Source organism: Tenrec ecaudatus, chromosome 18 (assembly GCF_050624435.1).
Source record: "Tenrec ecaudatus isolate mTenEca1 chromosome 18, mTenEca1.hap1, whole genome shotgun sequence".
Lineage (NCBI taxonomy): Eukaryota > Metazoa > Chordata > Mammalia > Afrosoricida > Tenrecidae > Tenrec > Tenrec ecaudatus.
In genome coordinates, this window is record NC_134547.1 from 58,742,085 (window position 1) to 58,769,915 (window position 27,831).

At 38.1% G+C, this 27,831-nt stretch overlaps 1 protein-coding gene and 1 non-coding gene across 4 annotated transcripts in view; one reads left to right on the forward strand and one right to left on the reverse strand.

Moving 5' to 3' along the window:
* The window catches only part of NFATC3 (nuclear factor of activated T cells 3), a 94,082-nt gene that overhangs the window by 1,543 nt on the left and 64,708 nt on the right, over positions 1 to 27,831 (forward strand). The window lies entirely within an intron of this gene.
* Positions 2,923 to 2,985, reverse strand: LOC142432886 (U7 small nuclear RNA). Its single transcript, XR_012780983.1, has one exon. It is a non-coding gene; the product is annotated as a U7 small nuclear RNA (small nuclear RNA).

Below are 27,831 nucleotides of genomic sequence, written 5' to 3' on the forward strand. Positions count from 1 at the left end.
CCCCTCCGGAGCTTGGGACATTGTTGGGGAGTCCTATAATCCAAATAGCCGTGAGCCTTGGCAGGCCGGGAATTGTAGTGCCTGTGAAATGTAAAGGTAGAAACAGGAAGAAAGTGGCTGTTTGTGGAGAGCGTGACATTGGCTTGTACTTGGATGCTGGGTCGTAACAGAATAAAGAATGTGTCTGAATGAGTATTTTCGTTGTGATGATAGTGAATTTTTACTGGGGACAAACCTGAGTAGAGCACGCTGGAAACAAAAACTGTGTTCTGAAAATAGGTGTGAATCAAATAGCTGATGAATAAAAAGGAGTATGTCATCTTGTAAACAGGAAATCACTCCTCAGATTTTGAATGAACGTTTAAGAGCTATGAAGATAGCTTTAAGATCACTATTATTTTTAAATCATTTTATTGGGGGCGCATACAACTCTTATCACAATCCATGCGTACATCCATTGTGTCAAGCACATTTGTACATTCGTTGCCACCATCATTCTCAAAACGTTTGCTTTCTACTTCAGCCCTTGGTATCAGCTCTTCATTTTCCCCCTTCCTCCCTACACTCCCTCCCTCACACCCTTGATAATTTCTAATTTATTTTTATTTTGTCATGTTTTGCACTGTCTGACGTCTCCCTTCACCCACTTTTCTGTTGTCTGTCCCCCAGGGAGGGGTTTATATGTAGATCCTTGTAATCGGTTCCCTCTTTCTACTCCATTTTAAGATTATTTTTTGCCACATTTGGACAGTCATTTTGATATTTAAATAGGTCTTGAGTTAAAGGTGGTGTGCCTGTGTGTGTATAAATGAATTTCAAGAGTTAAACATGAGCAGTTTCATTTGGGACAAAAAAATTCACCTTAAAGTTTTGTAGTTTCTAATTTTTAGATGCTATCCACTGAAAAGGACGTGTTAATAGATTCAGAGTTCAGATTTCAAAATTAGCTTTCATTTTGATACGCCTAATGATGAGGCTGGAGTGAGTTAGAAGGAACTAAGTGTAAGGTTAACTGACATGCTTTCGGGATGGCAGTAAATTGAGCCCCGAGAATGAAACTGCTTGCTACAATTCACAGCAGTATTGGGTTGTGCCAGTTTCCTTGCTTTTGAACCCTCCCTGGAAGGTAAGCTCTCTGAAGGCAGGCATAGTGACTTACAATTGAGTTGTTAGTGCTTACTTAGCCCAGTGCCTGTTACATAGTACCCACTGTCAGGGAGTCTATTCTGGCTCATCATAGTGACCCTACGAGTCAGAGACCTACAGTGACTTGAAGATTATTAATCTTTACTGAATCAGAGAGTCTTAATTTTCTCCTCAGGAGTGGTTGATGAGTTTGAACCACTGACTTGTCATTCAAAGCTGAATGCTCAATCCACTGGGGTACCTTTTTAACATATATTTGTTGAATTAATAAATATTAATATTTGTCAAATTAATAAATAATACTAAAGTTTTGAGTTCGTTTTCATCTCTCTGCAGGTTGAAGGATACTTGTGTAAATTTCCCTATAGGGAGATGATTTTTGAAAAATATATTTAATGGTGGAGATGGGGAGGAAGGAAACCAAGAAAAGGGATTGAATGTAGTGACTGTTTTAATTAAGCTTATTAAAATACAAATTGGATTATTTGAGGTGTATTTGATACATTGATTACATTTTTACTGATTTTTTTGAAAAAAAATATTGCTTACTGAGGTCTTTGGAGATTTTTCCATTAAAGAAAATTTAAGACCTTATACTTTGAAAAAAAAAAAAGACCTTATACTTTGTAGCCTTTTTTTAGATGTAAGAGGCCATTACTGTTTGTTTTTGTTTTTTTCCTTTGGTTAAAACTGGTGTTTTAAAACTTGCAGCACTTTTTTTCTTTACTTAATACTTAGTTTCAAAATAAAGACACAGCAGTAGTGAATAGAACAACCCAAACAGTTGCTATGGAGTCCACTCTGACTCAGGGCCACCCGTCTGAGTCCAGTTGAACAGGGCCTCCCTCCACAGGGTTTCCAATGGGAGATTGCCAGGCACTTCTGAGTGTCTGTCCTGAGTTTTGGTTAGCAGCATCAAACGGGCAGGGACTGTGTGCACCACTCACCCAGGGATTTAACCTACTTATCATAGAGTTTATTGACCAGGGGTCCTCAGACTTTTTAAACGGGGGCCAGTTCACTGTCCCTCAAACCTGTTGGAGGGCTAGACTATAGTGTTTTTTTTTTTAAAACTATGAACACATTCTTATGCACACTGAACATATCTTGTTTTGAAGTAAAAAAACAGGGCAAAAACACCCGGAGGGCCGCAGTTTGAGGACGCCTACTTTATTCCCTGTAGGGCTGAAAAGAACTGCCCCTCTTAGGGTTTTCAGGGCTGCCACATCTTACAAATAAATCTTACCACATCTTACCAGTAAATAAACCAAAGTTAAACTCAATACTGTGGAGTTGATTCTGATGCATAGTGACCCTGTAGGACAGGGTAGAACTGCCTCTGTTTGTTTCAGTCTGAGCAGCACAGTGGTTTCAAACTGCTGACCTTGTGGCTCACTGCCCAAAACATAACCCACTATACCATCAGGGCTCCTCCTCTAGTAGTAAGTGGGGAATATAAATTAGGTTAAGTGTTATTTCATTAACATAATTTTCCACTATGTAATATTTGCCATTATGTATTAAAAGCAGCTCCTGATATATATTATTATATATTAGCTCACTAATTCTATATCTGATACATTAGTGTCATAATTTTTACTTTATAAATTCAAAGTTTCATTTGTCCATTACTAAATTGACTTCCTTTCTAGTCCTGAATGAGAGTCACTGGGTCTTCCCAGTGAGCAATAGTGTGTTTTTAAAAAGAGAATTTACTGTTGCTCCTTAAGAGGGAAAAAAAAAAATCTTCAATACAATTTGTATTTTTTTTTGGGGGGGGGCAGTTTCCGGGAAAACCAGAAAACCTGCTAGACAAATTCTAAAAGAGCTGTAGCACTACAATTTGTATTTTTGTAAGAAATTTAATTTATTATATATTACATATTTTCAGCTATTTTTAATTTATCTGTTTATTATTTGTCCAACCAGAGAAGGAAAATAGGCAAGTCAATTAAGTCCCCTCCTCCTCTTTTTTTTGTTTGGTTTTGAACATTTAATGGTGGTCTGGGTGAGAATATACCCAAACCTTATTCAAGTTACCTTATTCAACAATTCATACACTTTTGGTTTGTTGACATGGTTCCCCATTTCCATTTGGTCATCTTTCCTTCCCCTCCAGCTTTCTGAATTTGGTTTTGTGGCAAGTTGGGTATTAATACACACCGTTTTCATACGTAAAGTTGTGTTGATCGTCGTTTTAATCTTGACAGTTTTTTTAAAAAATGAAAATGGAGTTTTCTTTTTAATGGAATGATTGGAGATCTGAGTCATGTGTTCTTCGTGAATTGTAATTCCATGGTTTTATTTGGTCACTTTTTAGTATATATTCACCATTTATACTTCAGCTTTTTATTTCCTCTTGGGTAAATGAAATAATTTATTTAAAGTTCTTAGGACAGTCCCTCCAGGAGTGGTGCTAATTAAGTAATGATGTTACCATTTCTTTAAACAAAACAAAAACTAATGATAGGTTACTTTCAAGTTCCTTTTCTTTCTAAAATTCTCTGTCCTAGAGAGAGGGGGGCGGGGAGGGAAGGGGAGGGAAAAGAGAGGAAGTTGGGGTACATCTACTTAAACCTTAAGTTAATGAGTTGGAAATTTGGTCTTAGACATTTTTATTATCCTTTTAATTCTAGTGTATTTTTCTTTTTATTATTCTAGTGTTTAGTCTATTCTTCTAAGTGTTAACTTACCTCCATTCTCCAGTATTAGCTTTTAATTATATTTCTTCACTTTCTAGAATTAGGTTGTTACTGACTCAGAATGATGTGAAAGATGGTTGATTGCCTAACCATACTAAGTATGATTGGATATTTAAATCAGTATGAAAAGGGAAGTTGTTCGTATAGTTTCCTGTTGAAATTAAATGGTAAGCTTGTCTATACAATAAGGTATGTAACAGGATTTGATTCCTACTGAGCCATATTTTCATACCATGGGTCAGTGTTTTCTTTATGATTGAGTGCAGTGAGACTATGTATTAGGTGATTAAGCCATTGATAAACATTTTGTTCTATTGGAAAAATAATTTTCTGCGTTTTTGACACTTTCCTCATAGGAATCGAGGGATTTACCTGGGGCTTTGAGCGCACTTTTGTGCTGGGATGCTTAAATGTGTGTGATTGAGGATAGGGGGAAAGGCCCATGTCATATTGCTAGGGTGAAAGTTCAATATTGTGAGAGCATTGTTAGGCCTATGTAACCGTACATTTCCTTTTCTTTTTTAACCTTAGAATTTCTTGTCTGCCATTATAGAAGGGATATTTTGGCATATGTGAAAGTGTAATATTGAGTATTATTTACTTGTCCAAGAAATTGTGGGAGAATTCTTGCATGGTACAGAGGGTGTGCTTGCTGTTAACTGAAAATTTGGTGGTTTGAACCCATTCAGGCACATCTGAAGAAAGGCCCAGCAGTTATGTAATCCTGGAAAATCATTCATTGAAATCCCTGTGGAGCATAGTTTTGTCTGACACACGTGGCATCACCCTGAATTGAAACCTACTTGATGGCCCCTGGTAGTTTGAGTTCTTTTAGTAAGATCTGTAACTTAAGCATTTAAGGAAGGTGGGGTGGGGAATGTCCGGCATGTGGGCCTTCTGAGGCCCAGGAAATCATCAATACCTGCTATCATCATCACGTACCTTACCAGAGAGAAGCTTGCAATCCCAGCCATCATATTAGCGGTGGAGTAATTAAATGTTTCATCAAATATAGCAAGCTAATTTTTAGGTTGATAATTTTATATGGCCTGAGAATAGTGTTATAGAGCTCCAAATGGCCTTTGGCAGCAAAAAAGTTACTCCCCTTGATTTAAGGACACTTGAGGAACCTTGGCCGTGGAAGAAAGATGAGGCTTTCTGCTCCTTAACAGCCTTGGGAACCCACAGAGGCAAAATCTGCCCTATAGGGTCTATTTAAGTCAATAGACCCATTGGATGGCAGTGACTTTTCGGGTTTTTGTTTTATTTTTAGGAAGCCTGGGCAAGAGAATTATGAGGGTTTTGCTCCTGCAAATATTTAGAGCCTTAGAAACCTCATATAGCTTTGTTATGATTTGGAATAAACTCCATGGCAGTTTTTGTTGCTTTCTTCTTTATTTTTAAGGAGCCCAAGTGGGCTCAGGTAAGTTTGGGACTGCTAGTTGCAAAGTTGGCTGCTCAGGCACACCAATCAATGAGAAGAGAATTGAGGCGATCTGCCTCACAAGCCCTCCTAAGTAGACTGCCCTAGAGGGTTGCTATGAGTTGGAATCCACTCTATGGCAGGATTCCTCTCTGACCCCCTTTGGGTGTTAATTCAGGACAAAAAGGGGCAGTCTGTTTTCATAAAGATTGAAGCCTTGGAACCCTGGGGAGCAGTTCTGTCTGGTCCTGTAGGATCTCGGTGAGTCAGAACCAACTCCGTGGCAGTGAGTAAGATGTTAATTTAGGGTTGGTTGTAGAATCGATTTATTATTATTTGTCTTTCTGTGGCAACCAGTAAAGTTGTGTGTGTGTATATATTTGTTTTGCTCTTGAGAATATATATGGAGAACTTAATACCAGTTCATTAATTTAGTCATACGTATTTTTACTGATGACATATTCTAAGCTCTACTTTTGTAGTTTGTCATTTTTTAATGATAAAAATGTGATCATAGGATTTTTTTATGAGAAAGTATAGAATTTATTCTTGTCTGAGAAAATCATAAGTAAAATGAAGATTATTGCCCTTAACTTCCCTCTCACTTCACTATTGCCAGTTGAATATAGTACTGTTAGTACCTAACTTAACAACTGTGTTCTGTTGGAATAACCCAGTGTTAGTACCTTAGTTCTAATATAAGTCAGGTACCTTTGGTTTGTTTTCTTTTCCCGTTGTTACTGTCATTATCAATAGCTTTATAAATCTGATCTTTATTTGTTTCTAAGGTTTAGAAACAGGTTTACCAGATACATCTTAATGCATATATATAGATATATATATATATAGATATATATAGATATATATATATATATATATATATATATAGGCATACAGATTTACAAATAAAACTTCAACTATGAAGAAGAGTTGGATGACTGGTAATTTTTCACTTGCAGTAATAACTCCACTTGTGGAAGGTTCTTGGATCAGCTGGATTATTTCTGGGATCAGGGGTGTAAAATTAGCGAGAGTTATCTGTATATGATCTTTTTTTAACTCCCTTTGCTGCTCCTTCACGGTTAATATCTCACTGCTTCTTCAATCTGCTTGTGGACCTTTTCGCAAAGCCATTAGCATTTAGGTCTATATTTTCAAGTAACTAAAACCTTTATTTAATTTAGAAAAAACTCCAGTTACTCCTTTCACTGTAAAATTTTTTGACAGCTTCTCTCTTTCCTTCTCATCCTTTATTTCTTCGGCATATTTTTGTTCTTCAAAACCCATTAAGTTCTGATCTTTCAGTCCCCCTTCTTCAAGATCTTTGAGCTGTTCAACACTTGCAGTATGTTGTTAGGTGCCACTGAGTCAGTTGTGACCCTCTGTAACAGAAGGAAACACTGCCCGGTCCTGTGCCACACTCACATTTGCAGGTTCTTGTCATATGGATGATTTTTTTCACTGATCTCTTCCATACTATTATCCTGTTAAAATGTTGGGAGCATGTGCCTGTAACTCAGCATTTTTCCCTATTTAGCCTGCATACATTTTTTCTTCCTCCCAGAAAGATGTTATATTGTAGATACATTGGTGGGTCTTAAGTATATGTAAGTTGAGAAACTACAAGTAGTAGGTGATTCAGTATATTTAAAACAAGGGGTGGAGTTTAGGCAGCTATAACACAGTGAAGTCAATCTCATTAGTCTTAGGAGGTAGGAAACCTGAGTAAGTTGAGCCTCATTTGATAGTAAGCAGTAGTTTGACTGTTCACGGCAGTAACATAAATAAGGGAGGTGTTGTCTAAGCCGTCTTGGTGGGTCAGGGGAGTAGACACAGCAGACTTGGCAAGAAGCCTGCCTTCTAAAACAAAATCCAAGTCATCAAATTTGCCCAGGCATGCCATGTGAGGTTCAAGTAACAGTGGAATTTAAGAGGTGTGAGTTGTTTAGGGAGTCTTAAGCGAGTCCACAAGCAGGAACACGTATTTAAAAAAAAAAATCATCAATTTTAAGTCAAACATAATGTGGGTCTGCATATAGTTAAAGCATTTCTGATAATGTTTATGTAATTTTATTGCATGGCACTCACCTTGCCTGCCTGAATTTGGCAGGCTTCTGGAGAGAGAAAACAACTGAACATGGAAGATTTAAATAGTTAGTGTGGCCTTTGAATTGATAGTGAACTAACAACTGAAATTTAATCATAGGCACAGTTCTAGTTAACAGATTGGTGTTTATGTCTGAAAGGGAACTATGTAGCTTTATGAAAGCCTGAAGAATCCCAGTACATTGGAGAAGTCATTTAAAAGTTTTCCCTAGAAAATGTCTTTTTCTATGTGCCAGCAACAGGTGTGAGAGTTTGAACATTTTGGAGTATGTTTTCAATGTCTGAAAGTATACTTTTTGAGTATTTCTTAATTTGAGGTTACATTTTCTTTTTTTTAAGTCATTTTATTGGGGGCTCATACAACTCATCACAATCCATACATTCATCAATTGTGTAAAGCACATTTGTGTATTCATTGCTCTCATCATTCTCAAAACATTTGCTCTCCACTTAAGCCCCTGGCATCAGCTTCTCATTTTTCCCTCCCCCCATGAGCCCTTGATAATTGATAAATTATTATTTTGTCTTATCTTACAATGTCTGACGTCTCCCTTCACCCACTTTTCTGTTGTCCATCCCCCAGGGAGGAGGAGGTTATATGTAGACCCTTGTAATTGGTTCCCCGTTTACACTCCACCCTCCACATTATCGCCACTCTCGCCACTGGTTCTGAAGGGATCATCCTCCCTGAATTCCCTGTGTTTCCAGTTTCTACCTGTACCAGTGCACATCCTCTGGTCTAGCCAGATTTGTATGGTAGAATTGGGATCATGATGGTGGTGGTGGTAGGGGGGAAGAAGCATTCAGGAAATAGAGGAAAGTTGTATGTTTCATCATTGCTACATCGTACCCTGACTAGCTCGTTTCCTCCCCGAGACCCTTCTGTAAGGGGTTGTCCAGTTGCCTACAGATGGGCTTTGGGTCCCCCCAATTTGCACTCTCCCTCATTCACAATGACATGATTTTTGTTCTGATGATGCCTGATCTCTTTGATACCTCGTGATCGCACAGGCTGTTGTGTTTCTTCCATGTGTGCTTTGTTGTTTCTGAGCTAGAAGGCTGCTCATTTACCTCCAAGCCTTTAAGACCCCAGATACTACATCTTTTGATAGCCGAGCACCCTCAGCTTTCTTCACCACATTTGCTTATGCACCCATTTGTCTTCAGCAATTGTATCGGGAGATAAGCACACAATGATATGATTTTTTGTTCTTTGATGCCTGATAACTGATCACTTTGGCACCTTGTGATCTCACAGGCTGGTGTGTTTCTTCCATGTGGGTTGAGGTTACATTTTCATCTGACTTAATTTATTTGAATTAGAGAATGGATAACATTGTGTGAGTTCTGAAATTGGCATAGTTTCTAGTGAATCCTTTTTCCTGGTAACTTTTTAGTAATAACTATTGATTAAATTATTTCTTTTTTTGAACAAAATGTGTTTTTTTTGAAGGGAGATACTTTGGAAAGGAACAAATGATTTCTTAAAGCATTTTAAAAATTAAAATAATAGTTGATCATAACACTTTAATAGACAGTTTCTGAGTTCTTAAATGTAAATCTTTGTAATTACTGCTTAGAAAGTCCTTCAATAATTGTTAAGTACAATTGACACTCAGAATTATTAAAGCTAGATGATAACTTCATTATGCTAGTCTCTCTTCAGTTTATATGCTTTAACAATTCCTTAATGCAAAGTTTAAATTGATGACATCCAAAAACTATTTAAGCTATTTCTTAGGTTAGGTTAGAAAGATTATAATAGGAAAACTATTTTTTTAAGTCTTATGAAGATAGCAACTTACTGTTGCATATACATTTTTCTTTACTGGTTTAACAAATAAAAAGAAAATAAAAATTAGGTGGTGCATTTTTAATTTATAAGCCCCCACACTCTTGCACTACACCCCCCAAGTGTAAGTTAGCCATGAATGATTAAATGAGTTAGTAGTATATGTAGATAGGTACTGAACTCTTTGTTTTATCTTGAGTAGGTATTTTTCTATTATAAGAATATTAATCTAGGTAGCCACATGAGTTCAGAAAATACTAATAGGGGCTTGAAATTACTTAAAAATTTTAAAATGTTTTATCAAGTTGGCCTTGATAAAACCTGTTTATGTAAGTGTTAAATTCTCTTGACCTTTAACATATTTTCATGATGAGATGAACCTAGATAATTGCTTTTATTTTAAGACTAGATTTTATTTGTTGTCAGTTGAATGTTTATTGAACTGAAATCTTGCTATGTAATTGGTACAGATTAACATAGAAACTGAATAGGCATATAAATTCTTTTGATTTGTGCATATCTCGGGCAGTTTGAAATTTATATCTTTAAAAAAATTATATCTCATATTTTGCCTTTTGCAAGATCAGATAGAATACTAAGGAAGTACAAGTTTTAACCTATATATGGGGAAAGTCATAGGGAAAAAGATACAAAGTTGTATTTAAATACTACTTTTTATTTTTTACTACAAGGTGTAAGAAGTTTACTAAAAGGACTTTTCATCTGCTATCAACAGTTCTGTGTAGTTTCTATTTCCTCTCAGTAAAAGTTGTTCAATAAAAATGATATCGGGGGAGCGGGGAGGGAGGGGAAAAAAAAAAGAGGACCTGATGCAAAGGGCTTAAGTGGAGAGCAAATGCTTTGAGAATGATTGGGGCAGGGAATGTATGGATGTGCTTTATACAATTGATGTATGTGTATGTATGGATTGTGATAAGAGTTGTATGAGTCCCTTATAAAATGCAAAAAAAGAAGAAAAAAATTATATCCAGAGGAAAAATTGCATTCAGATATTGTTGATGCTAGATGACGGGAATACTGGGGATGAAATAGTTAAGTATACTCTGTTTGAAATTTTCCATTACACAAGATTTTGGGACCTTTTGGCTATGATCAGTAGTAAGAAATATACCCAGTACACAAACAAAACATACCTTTTACATACAGTAGTGTTTACCTCTGCATCGTTACATTTGACATTCTCTTTGTTTAGTAAGATCATTAATTGATCGCTAATCTTTGGTGCAATAAACAGAGCCCTAGGACATGTTATCAGTTTTGATTATATTAAAACTCAGATTATTGAAATATTTTGTATATAGTTTCTTTTTTGTTGTTGTTTAGAATATACAATGAATTCAACAATGTCTACACATGCAATTGAGTGACATTGATTACACCCATCCTCACTCTCCTTTCTGAGTTGTGTCTCCCATCTTAGGGTAAACTCACTGCCCCCAAGCTTGTTTTCCAATGTTTTGAGTTGCTTTTGTCAGTGTGATTCTGTAGCGATGAATCTTTAAAAAGTATAAGGGAGACAGTCCCCGCTCCACCCTCCCCTTTTTTTAACTAGTTAAGCTAATGATAATGGTGTACCAATCAGTTCTTCTGATCTCACAGCAAAGGAGGCATTTGTTTATAGAAACAATTAGCTATACATTACATATCCTTTTATTCCTGCTTCTCCTTTCCCTGTTGTTCCAAATTAGTAGAGAAAAAATTGTTGGATGGCCACTTGCAAACTTTAAAAACAGAAGCACTAAATATGTTTCTTAGGCCAATTAGCTGAGCTGCCCCATGAAACCATGACCCTAATACTCCAAACCAAGGAACAAAGCAGTATCAGCTGCTCTTTATTTTTTGTTGTTCTTGTAAATCAGATCATACAGTTTTTGTTTGCCAATTAGCTAGCTGTACAATGATGCTTTTAATGCAACTTTTCTATCACCATTACTAATAACCTCTCAATTTCCATCCCTCCTGCCCCTGATGACCACTAATAATGTTTTGGTCTCTTTACACTTGACTTTTCTTGTTTTTTTTAACATGCGCGAAGTCATATGGGATGTGTCCTTTTTGATTCCTTTAGCTCAGCATAATATAGTAAAGCTCTCTCCACACCTTATCATGTTTTAAGACTTTATTTTTGTTACTGTTTGAATAGTTTCCCATTGCATGTATGGGCCTTATTTTTCATTTCCAGTTGATGGGCATTTAGGTTATTTCTACCTTTTCGCTTTTATAAATAGTGCTACAATGAACGTTGGTGTATGAGTCTCTTTCAGTCTCTACTTTCAAGTCTTTTTGCTATATACCTAGAGTGGAATTGCTGGGTCATGTGGTAGTTCTATTTTTCTTTTTTTCTGAGAAAATGCCACTTTTCCATACTAAATGGCTATACCATTTGATATAAGGATTCTAATTTTTCTACATCCTTGCTAACTTGGTCCTAACTAAGCTATCCTAATTGGGATTGTTTTCTGACTCCAAACCCCAGGCTAGGGTGATTCCTATTTTTCTTTTTTTTAGGTAGTGATTATATTTTTTATTTTATTGCTACATTCGCAATGAAAATAAATTGTGAGAAGCAGAAAAAGCATGCAGTTTCATGGAGGTACCCATTAGAGAAGGTTAAAAGTGGCTTATCCTGTAGGGGAAGGCAAGAGCCACACACACAAAGATGTTACATGGTGGATCATTGATAGCATCACCTTGTGAGATTTTCACACCAATGGGAAGTTTTCCAACAAAACACATGAGTTCTTTCCCCATCGAATAGACTTTAGCACCCTTGTCAAAAATCAGTTGACCAAAAATATGTGAGTTTATTTCTGGACTCAGTTCCATTTGTCTGTGTGTCTGTTGTTCTACCATTACTAGGTTGTTTTGATTACTGTTGCTGTGTACAAACAAAACCAAAAACGATCCACTACCATCAAGTCAATTCTGACTGTCCCTATGGGACAGAATAGAAATGACCCCTTTAGGTTCAGGATGCCATAATTCTTTATGGGAGCTGTTGTTGGTAGGTGCCATCCAGTCTGTTCCAACCCGTAGTGACCCTTTGCACAACAGAATGAAACACTGCCTGATCCTGCACCATCTTCACAATTATTCCTGTACTTGAGCCCATTGTTACAGCCATTATGTCAGTCCATCTTGTTTAGGGCCTTCCTCTTGCTGCCCCTCTGCTTGACCAGGCATGATGCCCTTCTCTAGGCACTGGTCTCTCCTGACAACATGTCCAAAGTATGTGAGATGAAGTTTTTCCAGTCTACCGTGGTACTTTGAATATTCTTCTTTGCGAGCACCCCAATTCAAATGCATCGGTTTTTACTTTTTTTCTTTATTCAGTGTCCAACTTTCACTTTCTGTGGGCAATTTTTGGGAGCAGACACTCTCTCATTTCTTCCATAGAGCAGCCAGTGGGTTTGAACTGCTGACCTTATGCAATGCATAATTCATTATGTCACCAGGAATTGTGAGTTCTCCAACTTTATTATTCCCTTTCAGTATTATTGTAGCTATTTGTGGCCTCTTGTTTTTTTGGTAAAGATTATGTTGGAATTTTAATTGGAATTACATTGAATCTATAGATTGCTTTGGATAGTATTGTATCTTAATATTAAGTCTTGTAGTCCATGAATATGGAACATCTTCCCATTTAGTCTTTAATCTCTTTCAGCAGAGATTTATTGTTGTCATTGTATCTTCATACCCCTGGTTAGATTTATTCCTAGGTATTTTATTATCTGAGATGCTACTGAAAATGGAATTGTTTTTCTAACTTTCCTTTTAGAGTTCTCATTGCTTTTATATAGAAACCCAACTGCATTTTGTTGGTTGATGTTGTACCTTGCAATTTTGCTAAGTTCCCTTATGAGTTATAGATAAGTTTTCTTGGGATCTTTGGGATTTTCTATATCTAGCACTGTATCATATATTCAAATAGAGAATTTTACTTCCTTTCTGATCTGAATACTTTAAATTTCATTTTTTGTCTCATTGTTTTGCCTAGCACTTCTATCATAAGTACAATATTGAATAGAAGCAGCAAGAGTGAGCACTTTTGTCTTGTTCCTGCTATCAAGGGAAGAGAGACATCAGTCTTTTTTTCTATTAAGTATGATGTATCCAACACTGTTGACTTTTCATATATGAGGAATCTGTGGTATTTAAGTACTTTAAAAAAGTAAATAAATAAAAAGCCTTATTCACCTCTTAGGGATATGTATAATTTTTGTTTCATATTTTATGCCCTACGGTTCCGTTTTGAAAGTGATAGCTAAATTTATCTTCATTTCCTGCTTCTTTGCACTTATAAAAGCCTGCCTCTTCTGTGGCCACCCTCACTGTATTTCATCTGTTTTATATCCCTCACCCTCATGTTAATATGAAAGCTCATATGTATTCATCTCTTTTTAATCCCACTGTGAGACTTAATTATCTATCCACTTCTCTAAACAACTTTCATCATGCACATGTTTCACAGCCTTTGTCTTCTGCACTTTGTTACTTAGAGGTCTTTCAGGCAATCTAGAGATGTTCTTGTGATGTGGTACTTACTCAGCTCGATCTGAGTCTAGATCATGTCTATTGCTAGTTGTGTGACATTGCTAAAATATTAGAGTAGTTTCATTTCTTTCATTCTATAAGCGAGGAAATTAAGACTCAAATTGATTTGTCCAAAGTTGTTTAGTAAGTAGTAAAGCAGAGTCTCAGAACTGCGGTTCTTTTTTTACTAGTAAGTTACTTAATTTTTACTTGAAAAGCTTATGATTATTTTTGCATAGCCAGTAGTTTTGGGAGGACCAATTTTGCAGCTATTCGTTTTATATTTGTCTTCTGTTAGATGATGTTCAGAATGCCTGTTATGTACAAAGTGATTTTATATGCATTGTCTCTGTCATAATCCAGAGTTTTTTTAGGTGCTGTCAAGTAGTTCTTACTCAAATGACCTTAAGTACAGTAGAATAAATTGCTGCCCAGTCCTGTGCTGTCTTCACAATTGTTATGTTTGAGCCCATCCATCTCATTTAGGGTCTTCCTTATTTTTACTGACCCTCTACATAATTTAGAGAGGTAGGTATCATTTTCATTTTATACACCATGATAAAGAGGAAAAACTAGATTTGACCATATAGAGAGTAACAGGTTGAATTTGGTCCCTTGGTCTTCTGATTCCAGTTGCTTGGCTAGGATGATTCGCATTTTTTCTAGTTTGAATTGTGGAAGGAGGAGAAGCTGGTCGGAGATGAGGAAAGAAGGACATGATTCCGTGTAATAAAATGTTCCTGTACTACGAAACGTTGTTAAAACAGTGGTGAGCAAGCTACACATGGCCCTTGCCCTCATGGAACTTGCAGTCTAGAATAATAATCAGTGAAATAAACTTATTGAAAGTGGACATTTAAAGTATTTTCTCCAATAGGTTACTAAAGGTAACAGATAAAATTGTGAGATCTTATATGATTTTAAATGCCTTTGTTCTCATAATTTGGCTGGTTGTAGAGTTCTAGATTAGTCAATATTTTCTCTTAAAATTTTGAAGGCATTGCTCTTTATTTTTCTTCTAGCGGCCAGTGTTGCTATTGAAAAGTCTGATGTAAGCTCTGTGATCACCAGTGGGATTTGCGAACTGCATAGGGTTTTACTAGGTTACTCTTGATGTCATTATCTGTGTGTATCTTTTCTTAGGCTAATCAGATTCCCAAGAGAAGACTCTTCCAGTCTATTGACTGCCTGCAGAGTATTATGGGGTGAGGCCAGGGAGGGGCGGGGTGTGGGTGGAAAGAGGGGCCACTTGGAGTTCAAATATATATATATATATATATATATATATATATATATGTCATACAGATTTTAGAGAGACTTTTACTTCATCACTCTCTTTGTAATTTTGGTACCCTAATAGCTATAATAGGAGGTACCCTCACCCCCCAAAAAAAAACCCCACAAAAGCTGTGCATTAAAAATTTTTTTTTAACAAGACAACTTTACCACTTTAAAAGTACTGTCCATTACACTTAATACATTTGTCAAATCTGTGATTCCATTCTTGAAAACATTTTTCAAATTCATGTTTGGATGGCTGACAGCAACTTCCTCATTTTTTTCTTGACCTCTTCTACATTGTCAAATTGCTGTCCTTTCATGTTCCTGTTCATTTGTGGAACCAAAGAGAAGCCACATGGAGCGAGGTCAGGTAAAGAGAGGCATGCTATTTTTTTTGTTGGCAAAAACTGGCACACTGACATGACTGCAGGTGCATTGTCATGATGGCAAAACCAGTCCCCCTCTCTGCCACAAATCAGGCCTTTTTTGTCCCGCACTGTTACGCAATCTTTTCAGAACCTCTAAATCTGTGGATCTCAATCTTCCTAATGCTGTGACCCTTTAATACAGTTCCTTATGTTGTGGAGACCACCCGTATGTGGGCGCATCTGCAGGTGGGCAGACCTGCCTGGAGACAGATAGAGGAGTGGTGTCTCGGTTCCTAAGATGATCGGAAATAAAGTCTTAGGGTACCCCTGTGAAAGTTGCTCTAAATAGAAAGCTTGATTAACAGTCTGACCTGGTGGAACGAACTCCAAATACTACCCCCTCCCATTAAAAAAACAAACCAAATGAACATTGTCTTGATCTTTGATTTCACTTGGTGAGCTTTTGGGGGGCAAGGTGAAGTTGGCATCTTCCAGTGACTTGATGTTTGCTTTTGGGGTTGTCGTAATAGCATGTCTCAGCACTAGTAATGACCTTGGGGGAAAAGTCTGGGTCACTCCCGCAACTGTTGTTTCAAAGCTCTGCATGTTTCCACTCAGTGCTCCTTTTCTTGATCAGTCAGAATTTGAGGCAAAAAGTTTTCTGTGACCCTTCTCATTCCAAAGTCTTCCTTTAAAATTCACTGAACCCCCTCCCCCGAAAATAATATGTTTCAAAGGATGACATTGATTCTGCAGCTCCGGGAGATGGACTTATCTGATCAGAGCACACAGGAGCAGATGAATGGGCAGGAGGAGACAGTGGAACACAGCCTGGCCCACGAGGCCGTGAGGATGATGTTCCTGAGTAGAGCAGCCAGTCCACAGAGAGAACAACATGGCTGGCCCCACTATGAGACATGATGCCCCTCAGTGACTAAGGGCGATACAGGGGACTGCACCGGAGACACAGTGTGGGAACTGCACCTGACCTGATCCCACCACACCGAGGCAAATCACTGGGGGAGTGCAGCCGAACAGCAAGGGAATGGAGTGGCAAGGTCCCCAGGGAATACTGAAAGTGGACTTTGGGGCCAGGGCGTGGTGCCCCAACAGACTGGACTGGAAAACGCTCCTAAGGACCAGCAAACGATCCTTGAATGAACTACAAGCCTTTCTTTTGTGAAAAAAAAAAAAAAATTCACTGAACCTAGCTCCAAGATAGTCCAGTTAACTACCTCATCTCTTCAATGGCCCATGCACCAATTTTGTCCACATTTTCATCCATTCAGGACTTCCAGAGTGAGGTTTGTCATCAATTGATATTACACCTTTTTTGAGTTTTTCCTATAGTGCTGTCCTTGTAAGCTGTGTTCAACATTACTAACAGTTTCTGTAGCATTTTCCCCCAAGCAGGAAACAAAATTTCATAGCCACACACTGCTCTCTTAAATCAGCCATCACAAAAAACGAGGTTTGATTGATACTGCTTTTACAAAAAAATCCACTGTGACCAGAGAGAACCTTCCCAGGCGATGCCACTGAGTGCACTAACTCAGAGTAAGTTCCTGGATGCTCATCTAGTGGGAAAAATGCGTTCTACGAGAGTTCTGTCCTGTGGAGTTTTCTGGGGTTTTGGAGGAGTATCCCCTTGTACCTCTGTTTTGCTTATTCAGAAAATAAACCACCAGTCTTCTGACTAGAAAGACTGTCATCTGGTAATACAGAGTGAGAGGGCATGGAAAGTAGGAAGAAGGGTGATGGAGGTGGATTAGCTGCTTGTTGACTTCTTAATAATTTTGATTTCATTTTTGCAAAGTATACCAGCAGTGCATTTTTCTGAGTGTTTGGGGTTCTCTGTTACAAATCTGTTTTCCTTGTGACTTTCCTTACTGCTTGCTGAAGTTTTAGCTTTTCAGGTACTAACGCAACTTTACCTTGTGCCCTGCATTCCAGCTTCCAAAAATTTAATTGCTATGGTTTCATCTCCTGTTCTTTTTTCTGTGAGTTTATACCCTAAAAAAGTCCCTTAATTATCATTTTGGTGCACAGAAAGGAATGGAGGTAATTGTGTCTTTAGTTTTCTGCCTTCAACAAGAAGTTCTAGAATTTGTTCTTGAACCTCCTAGAATCGATTTTTTTTAATTCTTTTTCTTCTAAAATTCATTTTGTTATTGAGAACATACACAGCATCAACTTAACAGTTTTTGCGTGTACAATTTGCTGACATTGATTATATTCTTTGAGTTATATAACCATTTGAATTATATTTTGGAAGTGTTTAGCTTTTTATTAACCTTTAATTATTTTGTTAAAGAAAATTTTGGCATTTTATTGAGGGATAATTTATACACAGATGAACTGTTTTTGCGTGTACCTCTGTGAGTTTTGACAAGTATATATGGTATGGTAATCACCACCATAATGAGAATAAAAAGAAGTCTTAGCACCTCCCAAAATTTTCTGTTGCCCCTTTGTTACCATCCTACTTTCGTGCCCAGAAGCTCATAACCATTAATCTATTTTTTTGCTGTTACAGATGTTGCTTGATTTCTCTAGAAGGTTGTAAAATTGGAATTATCTATCATGGAGCCCTTTGAATCTGCTTTGTCCCTTAACACTAATGCACCTGCGATTCATCTATGCTGTATCAGTAATTTATTCCTTTGTATTGTATGTGGGATAATCTTCCATTTCATCGACAGACCATGGTGTAGTTCTCCATGTAGCTTAATCATTTCAAAATTTCTTTCATAACTGATACGTAGTAGTCAGCATAGGGATCCTGTATATATTTTGTGAGCTGTAAACCTGTTTTGGTGTTACTGTAAGAGGCGCTGTTTTTCTAGTTCAGTATTTGATTGTTCGTTGTAAATGTATAGATAAAACTTTTGCCATCATAACAACTTATAGATGATTTTTTTATATTGACCTTGTAACTTACAATTTTGCTAAATTAACTTTTAGTTTCTGTTGTTGTTGTTAGGTGCCATTGATTTGGCTCCGACCCATGGCGACCCTGTGCACAATAGAACGAAACACTGGCCCTATAACATTTCTCACAGTTGTTCCTATGCCTGAGCCCATCTGATTGAGGACCTTCCCCTCCTTTGTTACCCTTCTACTTGACCAAGCAGGATGCCCTTCCCCAGGGACTGTCTCTCCCTACAGTATGTCCAAAGTGTGTAAAAAATAAAAAAGCTTGCGTGAGCATTAGAACTGAAGAACTCATTTTAAAGGCAATTTAATCCTGCAGGAAAAACATGTTCTAAAATAGATTGTAGTAATGTTGTACAGTTCTTCTTGATATGGTTGAGCTATTAATTGTGCGATAAGTGGATTAAAAAATTAAAGTGCTAGAGAAAAAAGGTGGTGTTATAGTTTCTAGCACTTAAAAATTTTTTTAAGATTCCTTGATATTTTGTATGTAGTTTTCTGTCAAAAAGGGATTAGGTATCAGGCATCATCAGAACAAAAAATTTTACCATAGTGAATGAGGCGGGGAGTGCGGAGTGGAGACCCAAAGCCCATTTGTAGGCCACTGGATATCCCCTTACCAGAATGGTCTTGGGGAGGGGATGAGCCAGTCAGGGAGGAGATGAGCCACTCAGGGTGCAATGTGGCAACGACAAAAACACAACTTTCCTCTAGTTCTTAAATGCTTCCTCCTCCCCCACCATCATGATCCCAATTCTACCTTACAAATTTGGCTAGACCAGAGGATGTGCATTGGTATAGATAGGAACTGGAAACACAGGGAATCCAGGGTGGATGATCCCTTCAGGACCAGTGGTGTGAGTGGCGATACTGAGAGCATAGAGGGAGGGTGGGTTGGAAAGGAGGAACTGATTACAAGGATCTGCATGTGACCTCCTCCCTGGGGGACGGACAATAGAAACTGGGTGAGGGGAGACGTCAGACAGGGCAAGATATGACAAAATAATAATTTATAAATTTTCAAGAGTTCATGGGGGACGGGGGAGAGGGGAGGGAAGGGGGAAAATGAGGACCTGATACCAGGGGCTTAGGTGGAGAGCAAATGTTTTGAGAATGATGAGGGCAATGAATGTACAAATGTGCTTTACACAATTGATGTATGTATGGATTGTGGTAAGTGTTGTATGAGCTCCCAATAAAACGATTAACAACAACAAAAAGAAATCCAAATAAATAAATAAGAGGTTAAGCTACCATCTGATATGTTTAGAACAGAACAAGAACAAACCACCGTACTGTCATCAAGTTGATGCTGACCCATAGTGGCCCTGTAAGACAGGGTAGAACTGCCCTTGTGGGTTTCCGAAGCTGTACATCTTAACTAAATAGGAAGTCTCTTTCTCCCATGGAGTGGCTGGTGGGCTTGAACCCTCAATCATGTGGTTAGCAGCCAAACATGTAGCCTACTGTCACCAGAGGTTCTTTTTAGCACAGTGTTTAGGAAACGGACTATAAGACCACAGTATATATTTTATTCTTTGTTTCGTAATAGGCAAAATCAAGGGTATTACATAACTATTTACATAACAGATGTACATAAAGTTCCACAGCCTTTTAATTGAAAAAAATTAAAAGTATAATCTATTCTAATTTTTTATAATACTCTAATGGGAAGAGTCAAATTCTTTTATGGGAGGATTAAATTGTTTAATTGGCATTCAATACTAGTGTTACCTATCATACTGACTACATGAATGCATTCATCTGTGGGTTACAACAAATTGTAATATGGTGAATGGGAATTTCAGAGTACTTAACTGTCATTCAAACAACAAGGGAGTAAAGCATGGTTAAAAATTGGAAAAGGAGATACAAGGAGAAAAATTAAAATTGGACAAAGTGAACGTCAGGGTTGTTTCCTTATTTAGTTTACTTTTATGCTGAGCAAGTACTCCAAGAAACTGGGACTATATGAAGAAGACCATGACATCAAGATTGGAGGAAGACTCATTAACAATCTTTGAGAAGGCAGATGACAAAACCTTGCTTGCCAAAGATGAAAGGACTTGAAGTAGCTCGATATGATCCACCTGAATGTTAAGAAAAGGGAAATCCTAACAATACCAATAAGCAACATCCTGGTAAATGGAGAAAAAACTGGAAGATGTCAGAATTTTACTCTCCCATGATCAGACAATGTCCATGGAAGCAGTAGTCAGAAAAATCAAATAATATACTGCATTTGGCAAATCTGCTTCAGAAAACTTCTTTAAAGTTTTAGAATGCAAAAATGTCACTTTGAAAAAAAACCCACGTCACTTTGACAAGGCTGACGCCAAATTGTTTATTTTTCAATCTCATTAAGTACATGAAAAAGTTGAGCAGTGAAAGAGAAGACAAAGATAATTTTTCAAAATTATTTTATTAGGGGCTCATACAACTCTAACCACAATCCATACATATACATCAATTGTGTGAAGCACATTTGTACATTCATTGTCCTCATCATTCTCCAAACATTTGCTCTCCACTTAAGCCCCTGGCATCAGGGCTTCATTCTACCCCACCTCCACCCCCATGAACCCTTGATAATTTATAAATTATTATTTTGTCATATCTTAGACTGTCTGACGTTTCCCTTCACCCACTTTTCTGTTATCTGCCCCCCAGGGAGGAGGTCACATGTTGTAGATCCTTGTAATCAGTTCCCCCTTTCCAATCCACCCTCTACCCTCCCAGTATTACCACGCACACCACTGCTCCTGAAGGGATCATCTATCTATCCTGGATTCCCAGTGTTTCCGGTTCTTCTCTGTACCAGTGTACATCCTCTGGTCTAGCCAGACTTGCAAGGTAGAATTGGTATCATGATGGTGGGTAGGTGGGGGGAGAATTTAGGAACTAGCGTAAAGTTGTGTTTTTCATCATTGCTACATCGTACCCTGACTGGCTCGTTTCCTCCTTAAGACTCCTCTGTAAGGGGATCTCCAGTGGCCTACAAATGGGCTTTGGGTCTCCACTCTGCACTCCCCCCCTCCCCCCCCTCATTCACTATAAGATTTTTTGTTCTGATGATACCTGATACCCTTCGACACCTCGTGATCACACAGACTGGTGTGCTTCTTCCACATGGGCTTCGTTGCTTCTGAGCTAGATGGCTGCTTGTTTACCCTTCAAGCCTTTAAGACCCAGGTGCTATATCTTTTGATAGCCAGGCACCATCCACTTTCTTCGCCACCTTTGCTTATGCACCTATTTGTCTTTAGCGGTTGTGTGGGGAAGATGAGCATCATAGAATGCCCATTTAATAGAAGATAGTATTCTTGCATTGAGGGAGTACTTGAGTAGAGGTCCAATGTCCTTCTGCTACCTTAATACTAAACCTATAAATATATGCACATAGATCTATTTCCATATCCTCATATATAAATATATTGGCATATGTACATGCCTTTATCTAGACCTCTATAAGTGCCCTTAGTCTCCCAACTCTTTCCTCTATTTCCTTTGACTTTCCTCCTGTCCCACTATCATCCTCAGTCCCCACCTGGGTTTCAGCAATTCCTCTTAGTTGCATTACTTTTGATCATGCCCTACCAGGCCTCCCACACCCTACTCACCACCGATTTGGATCACTTATTGTTCCCTTGTCCCTGGGTTTGTTAACACCACTACCTTTCCCCCCATGTCCCTCCAGAACTGTCAGTCCCGTTGTTTTTTCTTCCAGCTTGGTCATCCAGACTGCCTCATTTAGAAGATCTGCAAAGATAATAACATTCACAACAACAAAACAGCAAAACCAAGCAATAATATACAACAAAACAACAACAAGCCAATGACCAAAAAACAAATAAAACACAACAAGAAAGAAAAGCTTGTAGTTAGTTCAAGGATTGTTTCTTGGCCTTTAGGAGTGTTTTCCAGTTCAGTCTGTTGGGGCACCATGCCCTGACCCCAAAGTCTATCTTCAGCATTCCCTGGGGACCTCACTGCTGTGTTCCCTTGCTGTTCTGTTGCACCCCCTTAGTGTTTTGCCTCGGTATGGAGGGATCAGATCAGGTGCAATTCACACACTATGTCTCCGGTGTTGTCCCCTGTAGGGCAATGAGTCAGTGAGGGGTGTCATGTCTCATAGTGGGGCCGGCCATGTGGTCCTGTCTGTGGACTGGCTGCTCTAATTAGGAACATCGTCCTCATGGCCTAGTGGACAAAAGAATAATTGATACATTTGAATTATTTTTCTGGGGAAGTGTGTGTGTGTGTGTGTGTGTGTGTGTGTGTGTACACACCCTATCCTATTGGGCCATTTTGAGTTGGCATTGACTACACGCACATACACACAAATCAAATTACAACCAGAATGCTCCTTAGGTGTGAGGATAGCAAGACTTTGGGTTGCTTACTTTGGACACATCATCCTTAGAATATTGTGCTTAATAGAGGACCAGTGAAAAATAATGGAAACCCTGGATGAGCTGAATTGACACAATAGTCACAATAATGGACTCAAACTTACTGGCCGTCAAGAAGATGACACAAGACAATGTTTCATTCTCTTGTGCATAAGGTTGCCACAAATTGGAGTTTCTTTGGAAATTCTTTTCACATGTACAGATCTACTAGATACTGATATCAATCTGTGAACATGGGATTTTCATTGAGTATGTTCACGTGGAAGGCACTTAATGAATTGTTAGATTTTACTCTTGATGTTAGGAACTCAGGTGCTATAGGGGAAAAGCCTTTGTGGTTATGAGTGGGCTAAAATCTGTAAGGCCAATAGTTAGGAACCATCAGCCATTCCTCTAGAGAAGGACAAGGTTTTCTACTGCTGTAATCGTTACAGCCTTGGAAACCAACAGAGGCAGTTTCACCCTATCCTTTTGGGTGCCTAAGAGTTGACATTGACTAGTTGGCAGTGAGTGTGGATTTTTTTTTTTCTTGATGTTTGCCTTTTCGACTGTCCCTTATTTGGAAGCTCCTCAACTGTATGTAAAATGGATTTTAAAATATGGCACTTTTCTTTGCACTTGCAACCAGAAAATCTTGATGAAACTTTAGTTAGTTTAGGAAAATAAACCATTGCAAATTAATGTGGGACTGTAGGTCTCACTTCCTGTTTTAACTTTTGACCGCATAAAAAGTGTAAAAGCACTTGGATGTTTCGCAAATATAATGCTCCTTTGCCTAGTAATTTTTGGTTGAATTTGCTAAGAAAAATAATCAAGTCTCAGGCCTAAATCATTGATAATAGTAGTTTAAGAGTGATCCTTTTCAATCCCCAAGCTTTAAAAGTGTAATAAAATGCTATGACTGCTAAGCCCTCAAACTGCTGTGTGGTGGGACAAGTCAGATTATTTAGTGTCTTTTCTGACAAAAATTTCAAAGAACTAATAAGTTCATGAGAATGAATGACAGTCATTATTAACACTCCTGGCTAAATAACATGATAGAGAATAACCATAGGCTTTAAACAGCTTACTTTTTCACAAGTTTGGTAAATATATCTAAGTAAGCTTTTTTCCTCTTCCATACATATTTTTAACCGTCAGTTGTAACACATTTTAACACTTAGATTATACTGATAGTAGTTTCTCAACTTTTTGAAGATATTCTCACCTGAAGTTGTTTCATGCAGACTATTTGTAGATGTGAAAATTTCAGTCATTTTAACACTATTGACTTCTTAAATAACTAATGATCAATATTAGTAAATCTGTTGAAACCAGCTGCCTTGCTTTTAATGCTCTGTTCACATTGCTGCCAATTTCCTCAGCTATTGACCACCTATACTTGCCGAAAACTAATGGCCTTAAACAAGCTTATTTTCTCTGCACACATTCCTCTGACTACTGCAGTCAAGCACAGTTGAAATAACTCACCACTATAAGTTACTTTCCTTGCTTGGCTCACTAATTGAGCCATTTCTAAAACTTACGTTGGTTGCAGCAGTTTCATTTGTTATTTTTTCCTCTTTGTAAGGAAATCGTACTGTGATGAGACAATTCAGGTTTAAAATTTTTACACCTTGTCCTAGGAGTTGGGAATAGTGTGATAAATATTTTCTCTGGTAATGTGGATATACAGTTAATGTATTACTCTATTTTAGCAGAGCCATAATATCACTGCATGATAAATACAATGCTTTGCCATCTAATTTGATAGCAAAAGAATCCATATTCTCTTATGCCTTAAAAACATAATATTCTGAGGCAGCAGTTCTCAACTTGTGGGTTGCAACCCCTTTGGGGGTCGAGCAACCCTTTCACAGGGGTGGCCCGATTCATAACAGTAGCAAACTTACAGTTATGAAGTAGCAACGAGAATAATTTGATGGTTGGGAGTCACTACAGCATGAGGAACTGTAGTAAAGGGTTCGGCATTAGGAAGGTTGAGACCACTGTTGAAAGGATAGTGTTCTCTTTCTGTTTTGGCATGTTAACTGCACTGGTAATAAAATATGTCAATATGCACTGCCCTTGAGATAATGCCAAGTTACGATAATGGCATCACTGCAACTTGTTAATGCACCGAGCAGCAGTGCAAAGCACTAAGAGTGCTATGTAGGGGATGTTACATGACTACCACTAGTCAGTTCTGACTTATAGCAACCCTAGGTAGTGTTTTCTTGCTGTAAACCTTTATGGAAGCAGATAACCCCATAGAGAAAAGTTGAGCCACCAACCTAGCATTTAGCAGCCCAACACCGATCAAACAGCTCCACCAGGGCGCCTTCACTTGAAAATAACCACAAGCAATACATAAATGATTGTGTGCTGCCATGTTTCATGACACAAAACAGTATTTTTCCTTTGATGTCCCTCCCCCACCCTCAGCCATTGAAAAACATGAAAGCATAAAAACCATTTGCTATAGGCTGTACAAAACAGGTGGTGGTTTGGCCCATGGCTCATATTTTGTCAGTCCCCACTTTACCTGTAGTAAAAGATGCTCAAAGTAAAAGATGTTCATAGGCAACCTGTATTGCCTTGATTACTTTATGTTTACCTGGGGCCCTCTGGTGGCTGAGGGAACATAGAACCAATAAGTATTGAAATAGCCAGAATTCCTGAATTTTGAGTATTGTAGAATTGGATATTTGGATGTAGGACCATTTATCATAGTAACATTGTAGTAGCTATTCATACATTTCCAGAGACAGCACTCTAAATTTTGTACTTAGATTTCTGTAATACTTTAAGACGTTCTGTTTCATAATCTATTTGCTTCATCTAAATACTGTCGATCACCACATATCTGTTAGTTGGTCATGCTGTGGTGACTTATATGTTGCTGGAAGTTCTGTCACTGCTATTCCAAATACTAGCAGGGTCACCCAAAGTGAACAGGTTTCAGCAGAGCTTCTGAACCAACAACAGACTATGAAGAATTGTGCTCTTACAGAACTTTTACATGGATCCAAGAGGGAGTTGTGTGAACAGAACAAGGGGATAGTACATGGTTTAAAAGTGGGAAAGGTGTTTATCAAGGTTGTATCCTCTCACCATACTTATTCAATGTGTATGCTGAGCAAATAATCAAAGAAGCTGATTAGATGAAAATGAATGTAGCAACCTTCAGTATGCAGATGACAACCTTGCTTGCTGAAAGTGAGGAGGACTTGACACTTAAGATGAAGATCAAGGAGTGCAGCTTTCAGTCTAGGTTACAATTCAGTCTAAAAACAAATCCTCACAACTGGACCACTAGGTAACATCAAGTTAGTGGAGAAAAGATTATAGTCAAGGATTTTCTCGTTTGGATCCCCAGTCAGTGCTCATGGAAGCTGCAATCAAGAGATCAAGCAACACATGGCATTGAGTGAATCTGCTGCACAAGACCTCCTTCAAGTGTTGAAAAGCAAGGAGGCTACTTGGAGGACTAAGATGCGCCTCACCCAAGCCATGGTATTTTTAGACACCTCATAAGCAGGTGAAAGCTGAACATTCAGTAAGGGGGACAGAAGAATAATTGATGCATTTGAATGATGTTTCTGACGAATACTGAAAGTACCACAGACTGCCAACAGAACAAGTAGATCCATCTTGGAAGATGTACAGCCAGAACGTGTCTTAGAGGCAAGCATGGCAAAACTTCATCTCACGTACTTGGACATGTTGTCTGTAGAGACCAATCCTTGGTAAAGGACATCATGCTTGGTAAAGTAGAGGGGCAGTAAAAACGAGGAAGATCATCTACAAGATGGATTGATACACTGGCTGCAACAGTGGACTCAAACAAAGACCAGTTTTGAAGGTGGTGCAGGACCAGACCGAATTATTTTGTAGACAGGGTCACTATGAGTTGGTACCAACTAGATAGCACCTAACAACAACAAACCATCAGTTTTTTTTAATGTAGTGTGGATTTCATTCAGCCACAGGGATTACATTGTCAGTGCCATAGAGTTGACTCTGACTCACTTTTCCCCATCATGAGTCTTGCATATATGACCTGATGTGTGAAGGGAAGAACTACAAACACTAAGGTTTCAAGGCCTGTCTTCCCAGACACCTCTGGGTGGTTCAGACTGTTAGCATTTTGGTTTGTGTTAAGCACCCAATGGTTTGTGCCACTCTGAACTATTTAAAATGGCATTGGTAATTAGTCATTGATTTGGATTAGACTAGGAAGCTTTCCATGGATGTCTGAAATCTCTTTCTAATACTCTTTGTGACTGGGATCTGAAGAATTAAATTCACAGCTCTTGATGGTTCCTTGATTAATAAAATAATGAAATGGACCAAATTAGCCATTTATAAATATTTGGAAGAAAAATACAATTAAACAGTTCTTACAGAACAAATTGTTCTGGATGATTCTAAGGTACTAGAATTTTTGGTCTGTACTAGTAGAAGCTAGTAATTGTGACTGATTGGTTTTATAAATTCATTACTGACTAATGAGATGTTAGGCAAAATCCACTGAGAATATTTGAGAAAGATTTCTTTCCCTTTATCTAAAAGACAACGGGAATGTTATTTCTCTTCTTTCATCTGGAGGTAGTTTCTGGTGGTTTGTCCCAGGACGACAATAAGCTGTTTTTGTTTTTAACCAGCCTGAGGATGAAGCTGTCAGAGAATACTTTTGGTTTACGGTTTAAAGATTCTTGAAAGAGTGCAGATATAGGACTCACAAAAAAAGAAATGAAGCTGAAGGCTACCTTAGGTTGTTGTTTTAAAAATAATTTTAAATTTACAATAGTTTTAGATTTTTGAAGACAGTCAAGGGAATTCACTATACGCTACATCCACTTGCCCGTTATTAACATCCGTACTTTAGTGTGGTACATTGGTAACAAATAATAAACCAGTTCTATATACTGTCAGCTAAAGGAGACCTGATGGCACAGTGGGTAAGTGCTTGGCTGCTAACATCTAGAGGTTAGCAGTTCAAACGTACCAGCTGCTTCACCGGAAAAAGATGTGACAGTCTGCTTTTGTAAAGTTTACAGCTCTGGAAACCCTAGGGTTCTACTCTACCACGTGACTTGGTGAAGATGGATTACTGTCAACTTTAATTTTT